The sequence below is a fragment of the Xiphophorus couchianus genome, chromosome 8 (assembly GCF_001444195.1).
Source record: "Xiphophorus couchianus chromosome 8, X_couchianus-1.0, whole genome shotgun sequence".
Classification (NCBI taxonomy): domain Eukaryota; kingdom Metazoa; phylum Chordata; class Actinopteri; order Cyprinodontiformes; family Poeciliidae; genus Xiphophorus; species Xiphophorus couchianus.
This window is the reverse complement of record NC_040235.1, coordinates 21,109,398-21,127,000: the sequence shown is the minus strand read 5'-3', so window position 1 is coordinate 21,127,000 and position 17,603 is coordinate 21,109,398. Positions and strand designations below refer to the sequence as shown.

The 17,603-nt window shown below is 38.2% G+C and overlaps 1 long non-coding RNA gene across 1 annotated transcript; it reads right to left on the bottom strand.

Annotated features, from left to right (window-relative positions):
* Positions 1-3,246: 3,246 nt before the first annotated feature.
* Positions 3,247-3,830, bottom strand: LOC114149169 (uncharacterized). Its single transcript, XR_003596446.1, has 2 exons — positions 3,421-3,830; positions 3,247-3,349 (listed from the first exon to the last, which is right to left on the bottom strand). It is a non-coding gene; the product is annotated as an uncharacterized LOC114149169 (long non-coding RNA).
* Positions 3,831-17,603: the final 13,773 nt, after the last annotated feature.

The window sequence follows — 17,603 nt, the reverse complement described above, 5'->3', positions numbered from 1 at the left end:
ACCCGATGACTCCAGCTGCTCCCCACCTATGGATTTCACATCTACTTAATCTGTCAGCTGCATTTCCAAACATTTTTTTTTCCTTTTGTCAATAAGACCGCAGCACGACCAGCACAACAAGAGAGGAGAGGGTGGCTTTTCGGTTCACCTCCCTTCACAAGGAGGCACTTTTTAGTCATAGTTAGGGGAGAATAATGATTTGATAGTTCACTTCCATCCATCCATCCATCCATTTTCTGTTCACCCTTGTCCCTAATGGGGTCGGGAGGGTTGCTGGTGCCTATCTCCAGCTACGTTCCGGGCGAGAGGCGGGGTACACCCCGGACAGGTCGCCAGTCTGTCGCAGGGCAATAGTTCACTTCCATTAAAATAATTAAATATGGCATTCTAGGTTCCCATTAAGAAAACCACAAAAATCATTTTGTTCCAGGTTATAAATCTGTTTATGGATCGGAGATTTAAAAGCTCCACGGTAAAGCAAACCTCATTTTGTCTGAGTGGAGGAACCCACAGGACTTTGCTACATTGTTTGCAATGTTTTTCTGCTGCAAACAATCCAGCAAAATGAAAGCCTTTTTTTTGTCGAAACTATCTACTCAAAGTGAGCTGACAGCCCACAATATTTATCTATAAAAATTATTTTTTTTTGCCCCCCTTTGAGCAAGCGATCATCAAACCATTTGAGCATTCTTGATTTTTCTCTGAATGCATCATACCTAGAGAAGAAGGGATTTTGGTGACGCCTGTAAATTTGAGTGTTTCATCATTTTTCTATTGCTTTTTAGTGGATATTTTTTATGTTCCAAAATAATGTCTTCTCCTTTTGTACATAGCAAATACATGGACACAAACCAAAGAAACATTTGGAGACTAGAAGCTTTTCCCAGATAATTTTTTCCATGAAAATAACAACAACAAAAAAAAACTGTTGCGCTGTGTGGTAGATCTTTGTCCTGCAATGAAATGACAGGTGTGATGTTTGTGACGGTGCGGTACCGGCTTTTGTCTACGCTGTTAGATGGCGACAGGGCCTCTGACAGGTGTTGAACAGGTGTTTAAGAGTAAAGTAACCTGAAACCGTGCTCCACAAGTCAGTCAGCAACAACATATTTACTGTTTTCTTATATTTTATCTGCAAAATGTATCTTAGATCATCTGAAAGGAAAGTTAGCTCATATTTACTGTCAAACTCTGTGCTACGACTGCAACTCACCATCACTAACAGAGGGAATATATCCACCTAGTTGGTGGATTTATTTGTAGTTGAATCACTTGTGAGTTATATGTATCCCTCTAATTAAGTTGTTTAATTTTGTTGATCTATTTTGCAAATTTAAATCGCTGATGCGTCTCGCTGAAGAAAACAAACATGAAGCCTAGGCGCAAATTCAAACTGGAAGACTCTTTTATCCCCACCGGGACCCGTTAATTGAAGCGACCTGCCCACAATCGTCGACTTATCAACGCCGGACCAAGCCACGTCACGTCCAATCATCGACCAAGTCCCAGCTGATAAGGACCTTCATTCATGGCGTCCTTCGCTCTCCAGCCGAGCTCAACCCACCACCACCCCTTCTCCTCCATTCGCCCGGTCCTGAGGCCCGCACCCTTCTTCAACCTCCACCACCAGTGCCGGGCCCTGAGGGGATGACGTTCCTAACAGCATCGGGGATGCTCATCTGAAGCCTATCGCTAACGCTGCGATAACCGTTATCCCCAGCCGGGGCCCGAGCGCCAAAGACTTTAAATTCTGTTTGTCAATAAACTCTTCTAATTGTCTTCTCATCTCCGTCTGAGTCTCTCCAGATTGAAACAACATCTGATTGGTCAACCCACACATCAACTCAACTACAGACAAGAAACTTTCCCTGCAGTGTTTTTGTCCCACTGAGTGACTTTTATTTGTGAGGTGGAAGGATAAAAGTAAAGTTGTGATGATCAAATTAGGGGAGTTTCTGAAATGAAATACCAGTTTCATCTTTAGGTTATTAAAAAATGTTTTGTAGTTTTTCTTCCTTATCATTTTGGCAGTTGTGGTCTGAACTCAACCCGTACACAAAAATTAATAAGACATATGAAACTTTTACAATCCTTTTCTTGACCACAGGTGTCTAGAAGCACTGATGTATGCAGACCACTTCCAAAAGTGATTCTGTATATGCAGCTATTCTGCATCCATCAACTTTTATAACCTGAATTAACATTGCTGTGCTCCTTGTTAGTTTCCTGTTTCTTTAGCATGTCTTCAAATGCTTGCTTTTCTGCTCTACACTAAAAAGGTTCACTAAACTGCTTTGCAAGCAGCACAGGCCATTTTTGTCAATGTGTAATCTTTCCAGCATGCAGCAAAATTAAATTGTCATTGGGTAACAACATGAGCCCCTCATATCAGATACCACACACTCGGATAGCAAGGTGCTGGAAATGTAACGTCAAAAGAGGAGAAGGTACATTTTCCACTGCAGCGACGGAATAGTCATACAAAGCAGTAAATTCAGCCACAGATTCTATAATCTATAATTCTATTGCTTTATTGCTGTCTCTTGAAAATATATATCCTCTCTTTAGAGTGTCCTTTAGAGAGTTGCTTTGCCTTAATCACTTTCACAGCTAGTTGGTTAAACCCGTTATATTCAGCCTATAACCCCTATGCAACTGCTATGAGAATCACCTAAACTATAGCATATGGACCTCTTTCATTTTCAGCTTTGATATGGTTCCAAAGTGCAAACATGTTAGCAACACAACACACATTAAATCAACATTTTACCGCAGCTAGTTGCGCCTTCTGTGTAGTTGACATAAAACCTAAATGGGTATTGCAGTCAGGGACTCCAATAGGATCATTTAATGCGGTGAACAGGACCCGGAGCTCTGAAAAAACAATGACTCTGTGTTTACAAATGCATATTTTAATGTCTCATAAAACCCTGAGGCTGGTCGAGTATACACTACTACACCTTAGAGCGCAGAACGTTTAGATTTTTTATTACTTTTTTAATATGTAAAAGCAGATATTTGAAAAAAAAGTGTATAATTTTGTACTTTATACTAAAAAAACCCAAACATTTTTTAGATGTTCAATAGAAAGCATGTAATTTAAAATATCTTACTTGTGACAACGTAAAATGTTTCACATCATGTTTTCACATGATTTTTGTTTTTTGTTCTTTTTTTTGCATTGTAAGTGTCATGGTGTGATCAATTCTCTGAACCCACATGTGCAGAACACACTCTGGAAGCAGATCAGGTTAGGGAAATTTATTAGAAAAACAACGTGCAGATATGTACAGGTGAAGGTGAGAGGTCTCTCTCTTATTCTCTCTGGCAAGGGCTGGATCTCTGGGATCTAGTGAGAACAGAATAGGGTGAGTACAGGGGCGTGGGAGCCCTCAGTCCCTAACACGGCTATGGTCTTACTTGAGGATTTACAGGGGAAAGCTCGGCTGGAGATCTGGGACTGGTGGGTCCGCGAGGCCGGGGCTCAGGGAAGGAGGGTGGGCTGGTAAGCGGAAGAACAGGAATCCAGGGTGGAAAAACCTTCCAGCCAGTAACTCGGGTCAGGCGGCCAAGGCGTCACGGAGGGGCAACCTGGGAAGAGGTTACACGAAATTAGTTACTTCAAGAAACAGGTTGGTCAGAGGATGGCTAGTAACAACAGATACCATAACTGGCTAACACTCTGGCACTGGAGTGTCGGCAGCTCCATCCAGATATACTCCTCCAAATGAGTCAGATATGTGTCAGGTGTGCAGCCGCGAAACCACGCCCTCCAGGAACCTCCAGGAAGCCCCCTGGTGGAGAAAGTGGGAAAGAACCCCAGCCAGCCTTCCCCAGAACCCAACAGTAAGATAAAGTTACCTACTTAGTCAGATTCAGGATATAGGCATTTATTAATCTAAAATACACATGATTCATTAAAAAGATTAGTTTTTTTGGACAGTTGCTGGAACGCCTAATCCAGTCCTTATCAAAGAAATTTTACTTTGTTACTATCTTTCAAAATATGTCGGGTCTAAACAAATTTATTGTTGATCAAAAAGGATGGGTTTTAGGGAAACAACATATTACATCCTCAAGCAGCTCCATGAAAGCCAATTGCTCTGTTGCAATTACATATCTGCTTCAACATTACGCTTAAAATATCGAACCAGACAAAATATTTATTAATTGGAAAATATGTACTGACGAGGGAATACAATAATGTCATTTCTGGAAATGTACTGCTTGAAAGTGGATGGTTGTTGATCCTTATGTGTTTACTGCTTCCTGCAAACATGAAGTAATTAATCTCTAGGAGTAGAAAATCAATACAAATGCAAGCTGAATAAGCCTGTCAATCAACAACGCTTTAACTCGAAAGACGGTTTATATTAGTAATATGTGGTGCGTTTGTCAAACCTGCAAGCACAGCAGCTGGGTGAAACAGCTGCAACTGGATAATTCATTCCTCACAAAATGTGTTTCCTTTGACATGGAAACTATTTCAATGTCAAAATGTCACTTTTCCACACAGGCATATCCAGAGTTAGGGATAGGCAAAAACCAGACACGGATGAAGGAGTTGCTAATGTCCGAAGGCCAAAAAAATGAACCACTAACATCTCTGCAGACCCCACAAATTCTGGACATAAATTGATAGTCAAATTTCTTGTTTACACATTAGAGAAGCTGATTTTCATTCTGATGTATGAACATATAGATAAATGTTTAGATGGACGGAAACAGCTGCTAGACAGTGGGGTGGAGAATTAAATCTGAAAAGGCAAACATATTTTTTTTAAAATAAGAAGTGCTTAGATGAAATTCCAGACTTTTTCTTTGAAATTTTTGATAATATATGAGCAAAATAAATACATTTGCAAACTGCAAACTGAAACTAATCTCTTTTGAAGAAAACAAAAATGTTGCAATAGTTCTACAATTGCTCAGTGGGGATAATATAATATTCTCTTCTGGGAGACCAAACTGCTGCCAAGCATGTGCAAGGATTAACTTTTCATCAATGAAACTGGGAGATTTCATTAATTGATTGGCTCGGTCAGCCACATTTGAAATGCATCACATCCACTTATTGTTCAGAGCATTGATAAAATCTGAGGAAATGTGCTAAAAATTAATTATTCAGTCACAAGTGACTTTTCATAATGACTCCCCTGATCTATTGCACAAAAATGATTCGATGAGGGGGAGAAATGGAGTACACTCAGCTGAATATGGCACAGATAATTTTAAGATGACACTTAAACACTTAACAGTATTGTTATTTGTCTTCTTTCCTGGTTAGCAAAATAAGACTAAAGTCTGATAATTAATTGATTAATAAAGATGAATTTGTTGCAGGTGGCTAGGCAAATGAAATCCCTTCTCATTGCTTTTAGGTCACTTTAAAAAAATAGTTTTGAGAAGAACAACACGACTTCATCAGAAACCGCAGCACCACAAACAGAGCCAACACAAAGAAAAGCTTTTTAGGAATTGGACTTGCTGTTCTCTCGCTCTCTGGACTAATGCTGGGGAAACTCTTTGGAACTCAAAAGTAGGATGTTGGATGGTGAGCAGCCCGAGGAAGTGTTACACCCAAATACATCCCAGTTGGAACATAAATTATTCCAGCTCTACGGTTTCAGCGGGGTTTCGAAAACAACAAAAGTCCTTTAAAGTGGGGTCGAAAAATGAGTGGATGTGTACTTGTAAGAGGGAGTAGGAGGGAAAATGTACAATAAAATTCCTTAGGGTAGCAAAGTCAAGGGAATGAACGACAGATGAAAAGGAGGAAAATGCTGTCCCAGTGTCCCAAGTTATTTATTTTTTCATTGGCATATGACTTTAGCAACAGAGAGAATAGGAAAACACTGAACAAGCACCTGGGCTACAAATCCTCCATGGGACTCAAAATTGTGACAATGGAAAAACAAACCCTACAAAAAAAACAAAAACAAATAATAAAGCTGCACTAGATATTCTTCTACTTCCTCTCAAAAGTCTGTTTTCTTTGTACGTGCACAAAAAAATCTAGAAGTAGGTGGAGCCTAGCTTCAGCTATACGGTTTTTGCTAGATAAAGTTTTAAAAAATTGCTCAAGTCCAGTTTAGATCCAGATTTTTACAACATTTTCAGATTACTCTTTGACTTAAGGCTCATCACCAAATGACTTGATCAATCAGAAAATGTAACAAGTGAAGCGAAACTTAATACTCTGTTTTTGTGCAAGTCGTGTGTGTCACAATTCTAGTGAGTTTAGATTGTTTCCTATTTTATTGATTCAAGCTTAGTTCTTTCCTATTCAGTTAATTCCTTTACAAAGGGTATTCATATTTGTTCTTGCATTTTTATTCTCTGTGCATTTGAGTTTATTGTTGTATTTCATTTGTGCATTTCCTTGGATTAGTTTAAGCCTTCTCCCTTTGTGTGTTGTTCATTTCCTCCTCAGCTCCTCGTGTTCATTAGTCTTCTTCACTCACCCTACTTGGTCAGCCTCCTCTCACAGCTGCAACGTGTTTTCAATCAGCCACATGTCAATTGTCCAGTAATCAAGCTCCTCAGTATTTAAGCCTCCTATTCTCCGTCATCCCTTACTGGATTCTCCTGTTCTCTACCCTGTGGTTCCTTGTAGCTCAGCTTGTACACCAAGTTCCTTCCAAGTTTTGCGAATCTTTCTTCCACTTTACTGAACTTCTCAACTCACAGCAAGTGGCTGTCTGTGCTTGGGTCTTTGATGAATCCCCCAAAGATGGCAGAGTGCCATCTAAAAATGTGCTTTTGACTACATTATACATGTAGACATAGACAAATGTTGATGCATCATTAGTTGTAAGGGTGCTGATGAATGTGATTAAAGCCTCATATAATATGGTTGTGTGTGTCACTCTTTTTTTCTTCTCTTCTTTTCACATCCCAGACAGACTGATGTTCTACATTAATAAGAATTGTTTTACTAAGGCATCACCACAACACACTGTATCACTTTTAAAGGCTTTCAGCTTGGAGGTTTTATTAAGATAAAAAAGGAATGCTTTAAAAAAAATCTGTCAAAGGTTTTCTTAACGAGATTAAACATTGCTTTTCCGTCTTTTTGGTTGAAAAGTTCGAATGATCAAAAGCCCTAAATGAAAGGGAGCTTATCACCATCTTGTAAATAAATCACAGGCAGCAACAACTGAGTGATTTTTTTATTTTCATTTTTTTCTTTGCAAGTGATCCATGCAGAAAGTTCTTTAATTTAATTTCAGACATTCATCTAATCCAGGAGTAGAAAGATGATATCGCTCCTTTTTCATCTTCTGTTTGTAGACAGTCTTTGAGCTTGCAAGATTTTTTCATCATCATTATATTATTATTATTATTGTCAAGTGTAGGTACATTTATAAAAAGCTGGTTTCAACATATTTGGTAAAACCGTTACTATTTTTTGACAGATGAGAGACTTAAAGCTACAGTAGAGAGACAAAAAACATTAACTATGACTATCATTTCGAGTATATATTTTTCCTGGGCTTGATCTGAATATGCTCTATTGTCACAGCATTCTGTACAGAGGTCCAGGAGTTGTTTGGGTTTTTTTCTTGCAGTCACAGCAGAAATGTTTTCTTACTTTGGCACCGTAAATGACAAGGCGAGTGAAGCACAGTTGTCTATCTGCTCTCTGAGGGAGGTTGACTCTCTCACACTTTGAAAAGCCCTGGTCTAGGTTTTCAGATGACTATTGCCAGCTTGAAAGATTTACGGACCCACCTGCATTGTCTGGGGTTCTCCTGTACTTGGCAGGACAGAGAAGATAATAACCCAAGTGTTTATGCCTCAGCTTTTCAGTGTCACTTGACAATAGGATGATTAAACATGTAAAAGGTGCTCTGTACTTTGAATACCATCATTTAAAGGTAATTAACAAAGCCTGCTGTATTCTGTGCCCATTGAAAACATCTGACTGTTGTTTGCTTGGAATGCAGGCTACATTTTTGCCAAAAACAAATTTCACGTAACACCATATACATTACTCATTTCGGGGGTATTGATGAAATGAGAAAAAAATATATATCAATACAGATTGAAAACAGTGAGGGAGACGCCATGAGAAACACAGAATGCTCATGCTTTACTGATAACGTTTACCCTGAGGTTAAACAGAACTGCAATGCAATTACATAAAATAATAATCATACAAAGTTGTCTTACTGTTCTATAATATGTAGCCAGAGCACACCTTGCCAAAGACATATCAGTTATTTTAAAAATGAAATACAGTTTCTGAGCAAGGCGAAGAAGTTTTGAGACACGGCAGGGTCTTAAATGAGCTTGTGTATTTAAATGTCAACTGTGCTTCAGAAACAAGTTGGTAAAATGATGTAAGATGATTCCAAGTGTTTAGAAAAGCATTTTGTCTGTATTTGCTGCAGTTTAGATCTTTGTTTCACTTTTTTGTCATGAAAATGAACCTCTTATTAGCATTGGGCTCCAAATCATTGGTAATGTACATAATTACATAGACAAACAGATGACATATTGACTATCCTGCACAAGTTTTGTTTGTTTTACTTTCTATGTGTATTGGATAGTTGACAGACTTGCTATGATTTTGGCAAAAGTGGCCATAATGGCCATTTCATGACAGAAAATCCAAGTAATTAAAATATTTAATTAGGCTATCAAATGTACTATAAAGCCATCTGTGGGAGGGATCGATTTGATGCAAAAATTTCACATCAAGCAAAAAGTATTTTATATTGTCAAACATGGGACTAGGAGTTTTATTTTGATTTTTTTAATATATACTCTATTGCTTTGAATAACATTTAAAGCAAGAATATGAAACTTGCTAGACACCCTTGGAAACTCAAAACCCGCCTTATAAAGGAAACGGTAGACAATAAGGGGGGCAGATATAGTTACTGATTAACATACAAATCATAAATAAAGAATTTGAAAATTAAGGAGGAGCTTTGACAGCAGAATATGTAAATCCAAAGTAAAACACACTGGAGAAAACAAAGAATCTTACCCACTGACATTCACTAATTAGCAGAATTAAACTAAGGTGTTAAGTTAGAGTGACTAGAAAAAAAACCGTGAAGTGTCAGAAACTTGGCTGATGCTCATCAATGTGTCTCTTTCTCTGCAGTGCAAAAGAGAAGGTAGGGGCTTCAACACCAGGGGCGTCACAAGGTCATTTCGTCATGTGTTGTGAGGTTGAAGTCTGGCAGGAGTGTGGGAGTTGACAGTAGCGTGGGATCCACATAGTGCAATAAAACAGATTTAACAGCAGATCTAAACTGGAGAAAATACAGACTTAGAATTCGAAGAACGGGGCCATGAGGCATGGGCAGTGTAAGGCAAGAAACCAGTAATGAGTAATGAAAACCAGAAAACCTTGTGCACCGAGGATCTGGGTGAGCTTAATCAGGGGAATGTGGAACAGCCACAGGGAGAGAAAAACAGGGAGACCGAGAGAAGGTGAATAAATAACACAGAGGGAGCTGAACTAGACACAAAGATAGCTACAAACTAACATGAGCTGGTGGAATGAGGGTAAAACCAGACACAAAATGTGCTTTCTTTTTTACACTTATTACAATAAAGATAAAAACAAAATGTACTGTATAAGATATTCAAATGCAGGTGAGACTGCTAAAATTCTAGTCAAATCATTACTCAAACATTCCTTAGAATGAGGCATAGCCAACTTGGAGAAATCACCGCAAATGATTTCTCCAAGTACAGCTAAGGGAAGTAAAAGGCTGAGGTTATTTCTTTAAGTTAATGTTGCGTTTTAAAAACATTAAAATATTTGTGGAGGCCAGCTAAGGAAGGCAGGAAGCATAAAGGAGAGAAGCAAAGAAGCTGAACAAAGTGCGTGACGGTGGCCTCGATCCCTCTGGGGTACATCCTCCCACAAAGGCCAAGTCTGAAGTTATAGTTAGGTAACATTTTTGGACGACTCCCAGCAGAGTTCCCACAATGTGACATAGTTGTCACACAACAGCAGAGAATCAGCAGAGTATGTGGGCACCTCATTAGATTTTAATTATTTTAAGATTCCTCATTTAATTCATATTTTATTCATGCAATCAAGAATGTCCTTAATATTAAAAACACGCTGGCGGAAATCAAGCCGTTGAATAATATAGCAACGCGAAGAGCCGAGAGATTTGCCTTATTGGGTGGTGCTGAGAAGAGTTTTAAAATTTTAGCAGAGAGGAGAGTTGTGGCAGCTGTAATATTATGGTACTGTGCAGTGGTCTGTGGCAGTCGCTGGGGAGGTTTTCACAGTCTGTGGAGAAGCTGAGACATCAAAGAACCAGAAAGCGGTAAAGCAATTAAGTTTCCATATGCACTTTGATTTTCTATTTAAAATCATGTCCCCTTTTTTTTTGTAAGATACCACTGGGCCGGCCCAAATATATCAGACGCAGCTTTTATGAATATGAATAGATCCAAAGGATGATGGACTGTGCAACATAATTCAATCTTCGGTATGGCCTCTGCGAAGTATTATTTGGCTCATTATCAAATCAATAAAATGTAATTGCATCGACCTATAGTTGTGCTTTGTCATTTATCATGTAGGCAGCTATAATCTTGGTGATAATGCTCCCTTGTTGCGTTGAGGTTCATTAGCCAGGCAAGCCAATAACGATCTGGCAATGTCACCGATGCCGTGGAAACTATACCACTACATAAACAAACGTTAGCTGTCAAAATTTGGATCATCGTGCGGAGAGGTTGTCGAGGGTGTTTTCTGCACATGAAGTTAACAGTAGGTTTAATCCTCTGCTTTCCGGAACGCTGTCCCAGATCAGGATAAGATGACATAGCTGTCTGGCTTGAAGACAGCTTGCAGACGCCTCGTGTGTCAGTTTGTCACAGCAGGTCCTGATGGCGCTTGAGGTGACAGTGAAGCAGTCAGGGAGGAGTGAGAACTGATGGTTTTTTTTTTTGTTTTGTTTATTTTAAAGTGGATTTGCAGCAGTTGTGCATTTACCGAGTTCACCAGTTTCTTGATCTGCTGAGGGTCAACATTTGGTGCAGCAGCAGCCACCGCCTACCAGAAGCTGTCCAAACAAGTGTGCTGCATTTTGTTTTTTTCCTCCTACTTTAATCTCTCACTTAAGATGGTCCCACAAGCTTTCAACAAAGCTTAGGTCAGAGGAGGAAGGGAGATATGCCATTATTCCCTGCCAGGTTTTAACTTGTATATCTTCTCGTTCAGTGGTCATGTTTCAGTCTTTTCTTAGCACTGCCTTTCCCCTGAGGACCAGACACCTCGTATTTCTGCTCATTCCAGTTAGGTTGCAGTTCGAGAAAATGACGGCACTGGTGGAAAATGGGTTCCTGTGAGTTCTTGAGTGGTTATTCTGAAATATTTGGTAGTTAATTAGAGTCTTTCTCTCACTTGATTTCATGCAACACTTTTCTTTTTTGCAACAAAACATTTTATGGCACAGGGATTTCTTGGAACTCCTGCTACATCATTTTGTAAGACTTTTTATGTTTCAGAGTAAGTTAAATTTGTTTTTTTGGCTAATTTTCCAGAAGAATAGAAGCTGTCTAAGAATTATGCAAACATCCATGTGGTGTGTCGATCTCCTCAGGCCACACCTTCCCTGTCTGCATGTTTGTACGTCACATGATATGCTTATCCAATAAGCATAAAAATGTATTTAGTTTGGAGTTAGAACAATAGCTTGCCTAATTTCACACACACTGTTCTTGAGAGCAATTGCACCGCTATTGTTCTTTTTTTTTTCTTCCAACACAATTTCAAATACATGCACAGCAAAAACACAAAATAAACTGTTGGCCACTGAGCGTTGCACTGGGAAACATTTTTGGTTTATCACCTTCATTCAACATCATGAAATGTGCTTCTTTGCCTCCCAGATCTATTCTGCCAGTACTAAACAGTAACTAGAATAGCATCTGGGTAAGGGCAAAATCAATGAATAAAAACTAAAGTGCCCTGCAAAACTATTCATAGCACTTAAACTTTTCCAAAACTTTTGGAAGCTGTTTTATTTTTTCTTTGTTTGTTATTATTACTATTTCCTTGTGTTTGACATTATCGGAAAGCTTAGAATCCACCCTTTCTGAATCTGTAAATAAGTTAAAACACCCGCAGGGAGACTTGTTCATAGTTTTGCTGAGGCATTTCTAAATGCCAAAAATAAAAATAAAAATACATAAATATATATGTTTCTGAATTTCACTTTGTTAATGTACTTACTTATGAAGTGAGGAAACATTTTTGACACATTGGGCTATTTTTATGAAAAATACAGGGACTCTTTTCTAAATTCATGTAAGATTATTAGATGAAATCCAGCACATTTGGCAGCTTTCCTGTCTGGGGCGGATTGATTTTTCACAAGTGAAGAATCATTAAAGTTCTCTCTGGAAAATATTGGGTTGTTTGACTAAGCTGATTATTCTTTGTCTGAGAGACTCCAAGATGGAATAAATCAACGCCACCTCACAGAAAACTGTGATTTATGTGCATTATGCAGTTGTTGCACATATAATGTTGAAATTATGTTCTGGCATCACTGACATAACAGCCACTAATGTCACCTAGCCTCTTTGGGATGATGCACTACTCTCTTCTAAACACCCAGCAGAAAATAAATAAATAAATAAATGAACTGAATTCACTACAACGTGGGAAGATAGTAATGTAATGTCCTTTTTATGCATTTATACAGTAAACAGTTTAAAATACAGTTTAAAAAAAGACTTGACATTGTATACAGTGGCGGTCTTGCTGACCTAAAATCAGACTAAATGTGTCCCCTTTTTATAGATTAGTTATGAATGTTAAAATAATTTGAACTTTTTATATTTGCCAAATACTTATGTTGTTCTTTTTCTCACTCCTGATGCTTTTGTTTGTTTGTTTGGGTTTAAGTTTTAATTTGCCATAAAACTTAATTTCTTTGTTCAGTGTCATTGTTTAGGTCTTTTCATTTTAGTTTCTTATTTATTTCTGATATTCTGTTCATGCATTCGTGCTTTTCTTGTTTGTATCTTTGAATTCTTTTGTGTTTCGATTCGGCTGAATCTTTCTCTCTCCTGAAAGATGTTTAGTTGGCTAAACATTTATATTTGCATCTGAAATTTACACTCAAACATGAGCTACTCTTGTGAACGTTCATAATTCTCCTTCATATCTTGGCTGATTTATGTGATCTGTCCATGTTTTTTTTTTATTATTATTTTTGTATTGGTTCATCATTAGCTTAAAATGCAATTATTCGTAAAAGTTTCCTCAAATTGTGTAAAGATGAAATCCGAAACAGAAAGCACTCCTGTCTGATGTAAAATGACTCAATGTGAACTAAAGGTTGATTGTCATTTTATACGGAAGTCAGGAGTCTTTACGTAAAAACAGAGAATCCAAATGCTGCATGCTCCCCATTTGTTTGTGTCCATTCTGTGTCACAGCTCCAATATTAATGTTCATGTATATCCCAGTACGGATGGCAGCTTCGGTATTTACTGCACTGCCATGAGATTGCTCTCATTAAAGGCAAAATGCTGACCTTGGTAAGACACAAATGGATCTTTAAGAGACAGCCTCTTCCATCACAGTGAAATGGAGCGCTCCCAATCTCACAATACTGCTATTAAGTTTCATCAAGGCTCATTACATTCTGACTCCATGTCATCTCCTTTGCTCCATACAGTCCAGTCCTGCAAACACACAGCACCTCAATAGGTTTATATCTTTACATATAGCCTAAAATTGTTTTTATTGTTGGCAAGTGCTTTATCCAATAAAAGTTAAAGCTTTTGAGGCTTCCCACATATGAGAATAAAATGCAATAGCCTCTGTCAGGGAATATCACCCACTCGCTGTAAATGTCACTGTGCGTGCTTGTCAAAGTGCCATCATGGATGCACTATGTAAAGGCATCGTTAATGTCACAATGCAATTATCACAAAGCAATATTGGCTTTAATTGTTTGAACATTCACAGAGGTAGAAATGCCTCCTAGCTGTTCAACCTCTAATTGATGCCAAAACTGAATTATAAGCCTCCGTCGGTCCGTTTAAGCCATGACAGCGCAGCGGCAAACCGGAGAAAACTGAAACGGAGAGGAAGGGGCAAGTGGGAGGCAGGACGGAGGGCAGACACAGCAGCACGCTTATATGATCTTGACCCAGCAGTCGATGGGGAAGGGTGGTGAAACCTGATTACAGACAGCCCACATCCCAGCCTGCTGATTTCATTTCCCTGGCTCAGTTCAGTTGGGTAAAAGAAGGAGGTGTGATGTTCTTCACCAGCACACCGTGCTACCTTGTTAAAGCCTTGGGCACCTTCTGTTCAAGTGTGAGGATACCTACATACTGTATGCCACAGCGTTTCAAAGAGCAAGTGCAATATTTGTCGTGGCCTTAGTTGAATACATTAAAAACGATTACTTTTTTTAATCCAAGCTGTCTGAGCACTCCATTCAGTCTACCTCCAGAAAGGCACCATGAAAGTAAAGGTCACAGTCTGAAGGTGTTTAGATGGACATCTAGCCGTGTGATATGATGTGAATTTGGACCCATGACACCTCATCAAGGACACTTCCCACACCTAAACTGTCTCAAACGTCAGCTGAGGTTCTGTGTTTCCCTTCCCTCTTGAACACACAACTCACACTTGTCAAGGTGGCCTGTCACGAGTGTCTTCTTTATTTCTACCCCTTCTGCCCCTACTCGTTTTCTTGGTGCACAGGAACGGAGAAAGAGGTGATTTGTGCAGCCATATTTTTTTTTCATAAAGTCTCTAAATATTTGAATACTTTTTGTAGAAATTTAGACTGCAGTTGCAATAGGTTAATAGCTTTTCTTCCCCACATTGGAACTCAAATGTATATCTGTTCCACATTCCCCATGATTAATCTCACTTGGTTTCAACGTCATTCTCCACGGTTGCCTCAATATTTGCGGAGCGCAAATATTGCGCAATATTGTTTGCTTTTAAATCCTGTATTCTTTTGTTTCACTTTCTCCAGTGTGATGTCCTGTTTCCTTTGTGCCAAAAACTATAAATTCCTGGGGTTTTTTTATACATATATATTCAGTTCTTCCTAAAGCTTATTAAAGCTTCCAACCTGCTTGCACTTTGGTCTATCGCAGCTACAAAACATGAAAGTACCATGGTACATTTTGAGATTTTTACACTCACTACTCCAAGCTTTGTCTCTCTGCTCGGTACATCATTTTGTTTATCGGAAATTCAATGACTGCAGTTTTAGGTTTGCATTTTAGTATGACGTTTCGAATTATTATTAGTAGTTCTGTCATGTGCCTTGAATAAATTCTCATTTGGAAAGCAGACCAAAATTAATCCAGTATTTGACGCAACATCGTTCTTTGCACTGAACCCACTTTCCCCTTTGGCTTTTCTGATTTTCACACAATTATTTACCTGAGATGGGTGGCAATGTGAACAATCAGCTGCTGTTCCTGAACAATAAATCTGAACAATACTTTTAGACACAAAAAAGTCTAAAAGTTTTCTGTCAGGTCAGAATTCAGACCTGACAGATCTGAACTCTTTTTCACCCACTGCAGTAGGTAGTCAAAAAAAATTATATCCAATAGGAAGCCATATTGGTCAAACTAATCATTCCCCAAAAGTGTTATGTTGGTGTGATTTTCTCAGTGCAATTTCTAGAGAAAACTGATCATTTCAGTGACAGTTGGGACGATGATGACAGGTAAATAGCAGCCTCATGGAGAACCATTGAAAAAAAGAAAGAAAGCAAAGCGTATGAGGAGGGAAGCAAGACTTTTTTTTGTACCCAGAACAGATCCCTTTTTTTATCCGATGCTTCCATTAGTTATGAACTATTTCTTGATTAGGAAAATATTTTTTAACTACTTAAAATTTTAAGACTTTCAATACTTATTGTGCCCTGTAGTTGGCTGCTTTTAGGCACCTCTCTCTCTCTTCTGAACTCATTCTGTCGAAGAACTTTAGAGCGTTATTTATTTATTTTCTTGGAGGTAGCACCCAAGGGCCTCACAGGATGCTGTCAGCAGTAATTCTGTGAACTTGATGCTTCTCCATGATCATGTTGTTTATCCCATTAGCAGAATGTAACTAAAGTAACCTAATGTGGGTGTTCTGCCAGTGAGCCACTTTATTGCTTGCCTCTGTATAAGGGCTCACGATGGTTTCCAGTGTATCAAATACAAGATACTTTCCCAGAAAATATTGGACATACACAAACAAGACAGGGCTTATTGTAAATAGTGTTATTACTGTAAAAACTAAATGTTTTTATACTGGCTGGGAGAAAAACTAATGTTTCTTTTTTTTAGGCTTTTTTAGACTCAAGGTTCAACGTTATTTCCATGGTGAAACACATTTCTACAAACCGAATAAATAAAATGAGACTAGGGGAAAATAGCAAAATATGTGTGTATCTGTGTGTCGACGTATGTTGAAATGTGTAGGATATTAAAGCACCTGCTATTACTTGTTGCCTTAAACAAAGTGTACATAATACAGCAGATGCTTTTTTATTTGTTATTCTTGTTTAAAGCATAAAGAGACCATTTGGAAACAGTTGTGCTAACACTAGGCAACATTTTCAATTATAATTATTAATTGGACATACACAATTAATAGTTGTAAGTGTATCAATTCATTTGTGTATTTTGTGGTGTACAATAATTGACATAAAATGAAATTAGCTTGGGTGTAAAAAATGCTTAAATCAATTAATCACAACAACTTGTTGATAGAATGATGAGAAATAGTTGCTAGTGGTAGCCTTACATAAGGCTTAAGTATATTGTATATAAAAAAAATCATACTGTTCACATGGGACCTCACGGACAAAGACTGAAGTGACATAAAATGTGAGAATAACAACTGTCACACACACTTACAGGTTTAGCTAAAGGCGAAGGAAAGAGGCAAAGAAGACCAGGTGTGCTAAGAAGGCCACACTAAACGTGACAAGATGTTCAGTCAGGAAGGTGTTGAAAAATGATTGTTAGTGCTGCAGTAATGACGGCGGAACAGGTGGGTAAAAACCGCATTTGAAGACAGATAGAGAACAAGACCTTGGAGATATGAAACACACACGTTAAAGAATTATATAGAAATGTGTTGCTTCTGTAGTTGTCAGAGATAACAAACTTTGGGTTAGGTTTGTTCACTTTGAGATACCATGATACCAAAGGAACTCTTAAATATTGTCTGATATTTCTTCTTATCTTGAAGAGGAGATCAAAGACTGCCCTGTGGTATCAAAAATGTAGTCAGAACATCTTTTCTGTCAAGCATTTCTCTTAACTAAACAATAAAAATGTGTAATAAATAGCATCATGGGGGATGAAAATAGTTTTTCTTTCAAAAATAAGACATAACTTAAGACCTAACAAACATTGTGACCAATCTTTTCTATGACTAAACATATGTAGAGAAAAAAAAAAGTTTTCTTTTTGAGTGCATGAATGCAATAACTTCTATTTTCTGCACGCTTATTTACTTTGACAAGCTGAACAGTGACAACTGCAACCCTGAAATTAGGGTATGCCTTGAAGCTAAATGAACTGAATTAAATTACTAATTATTAAGCCAAACAAATTCAGTCTTTTCCATT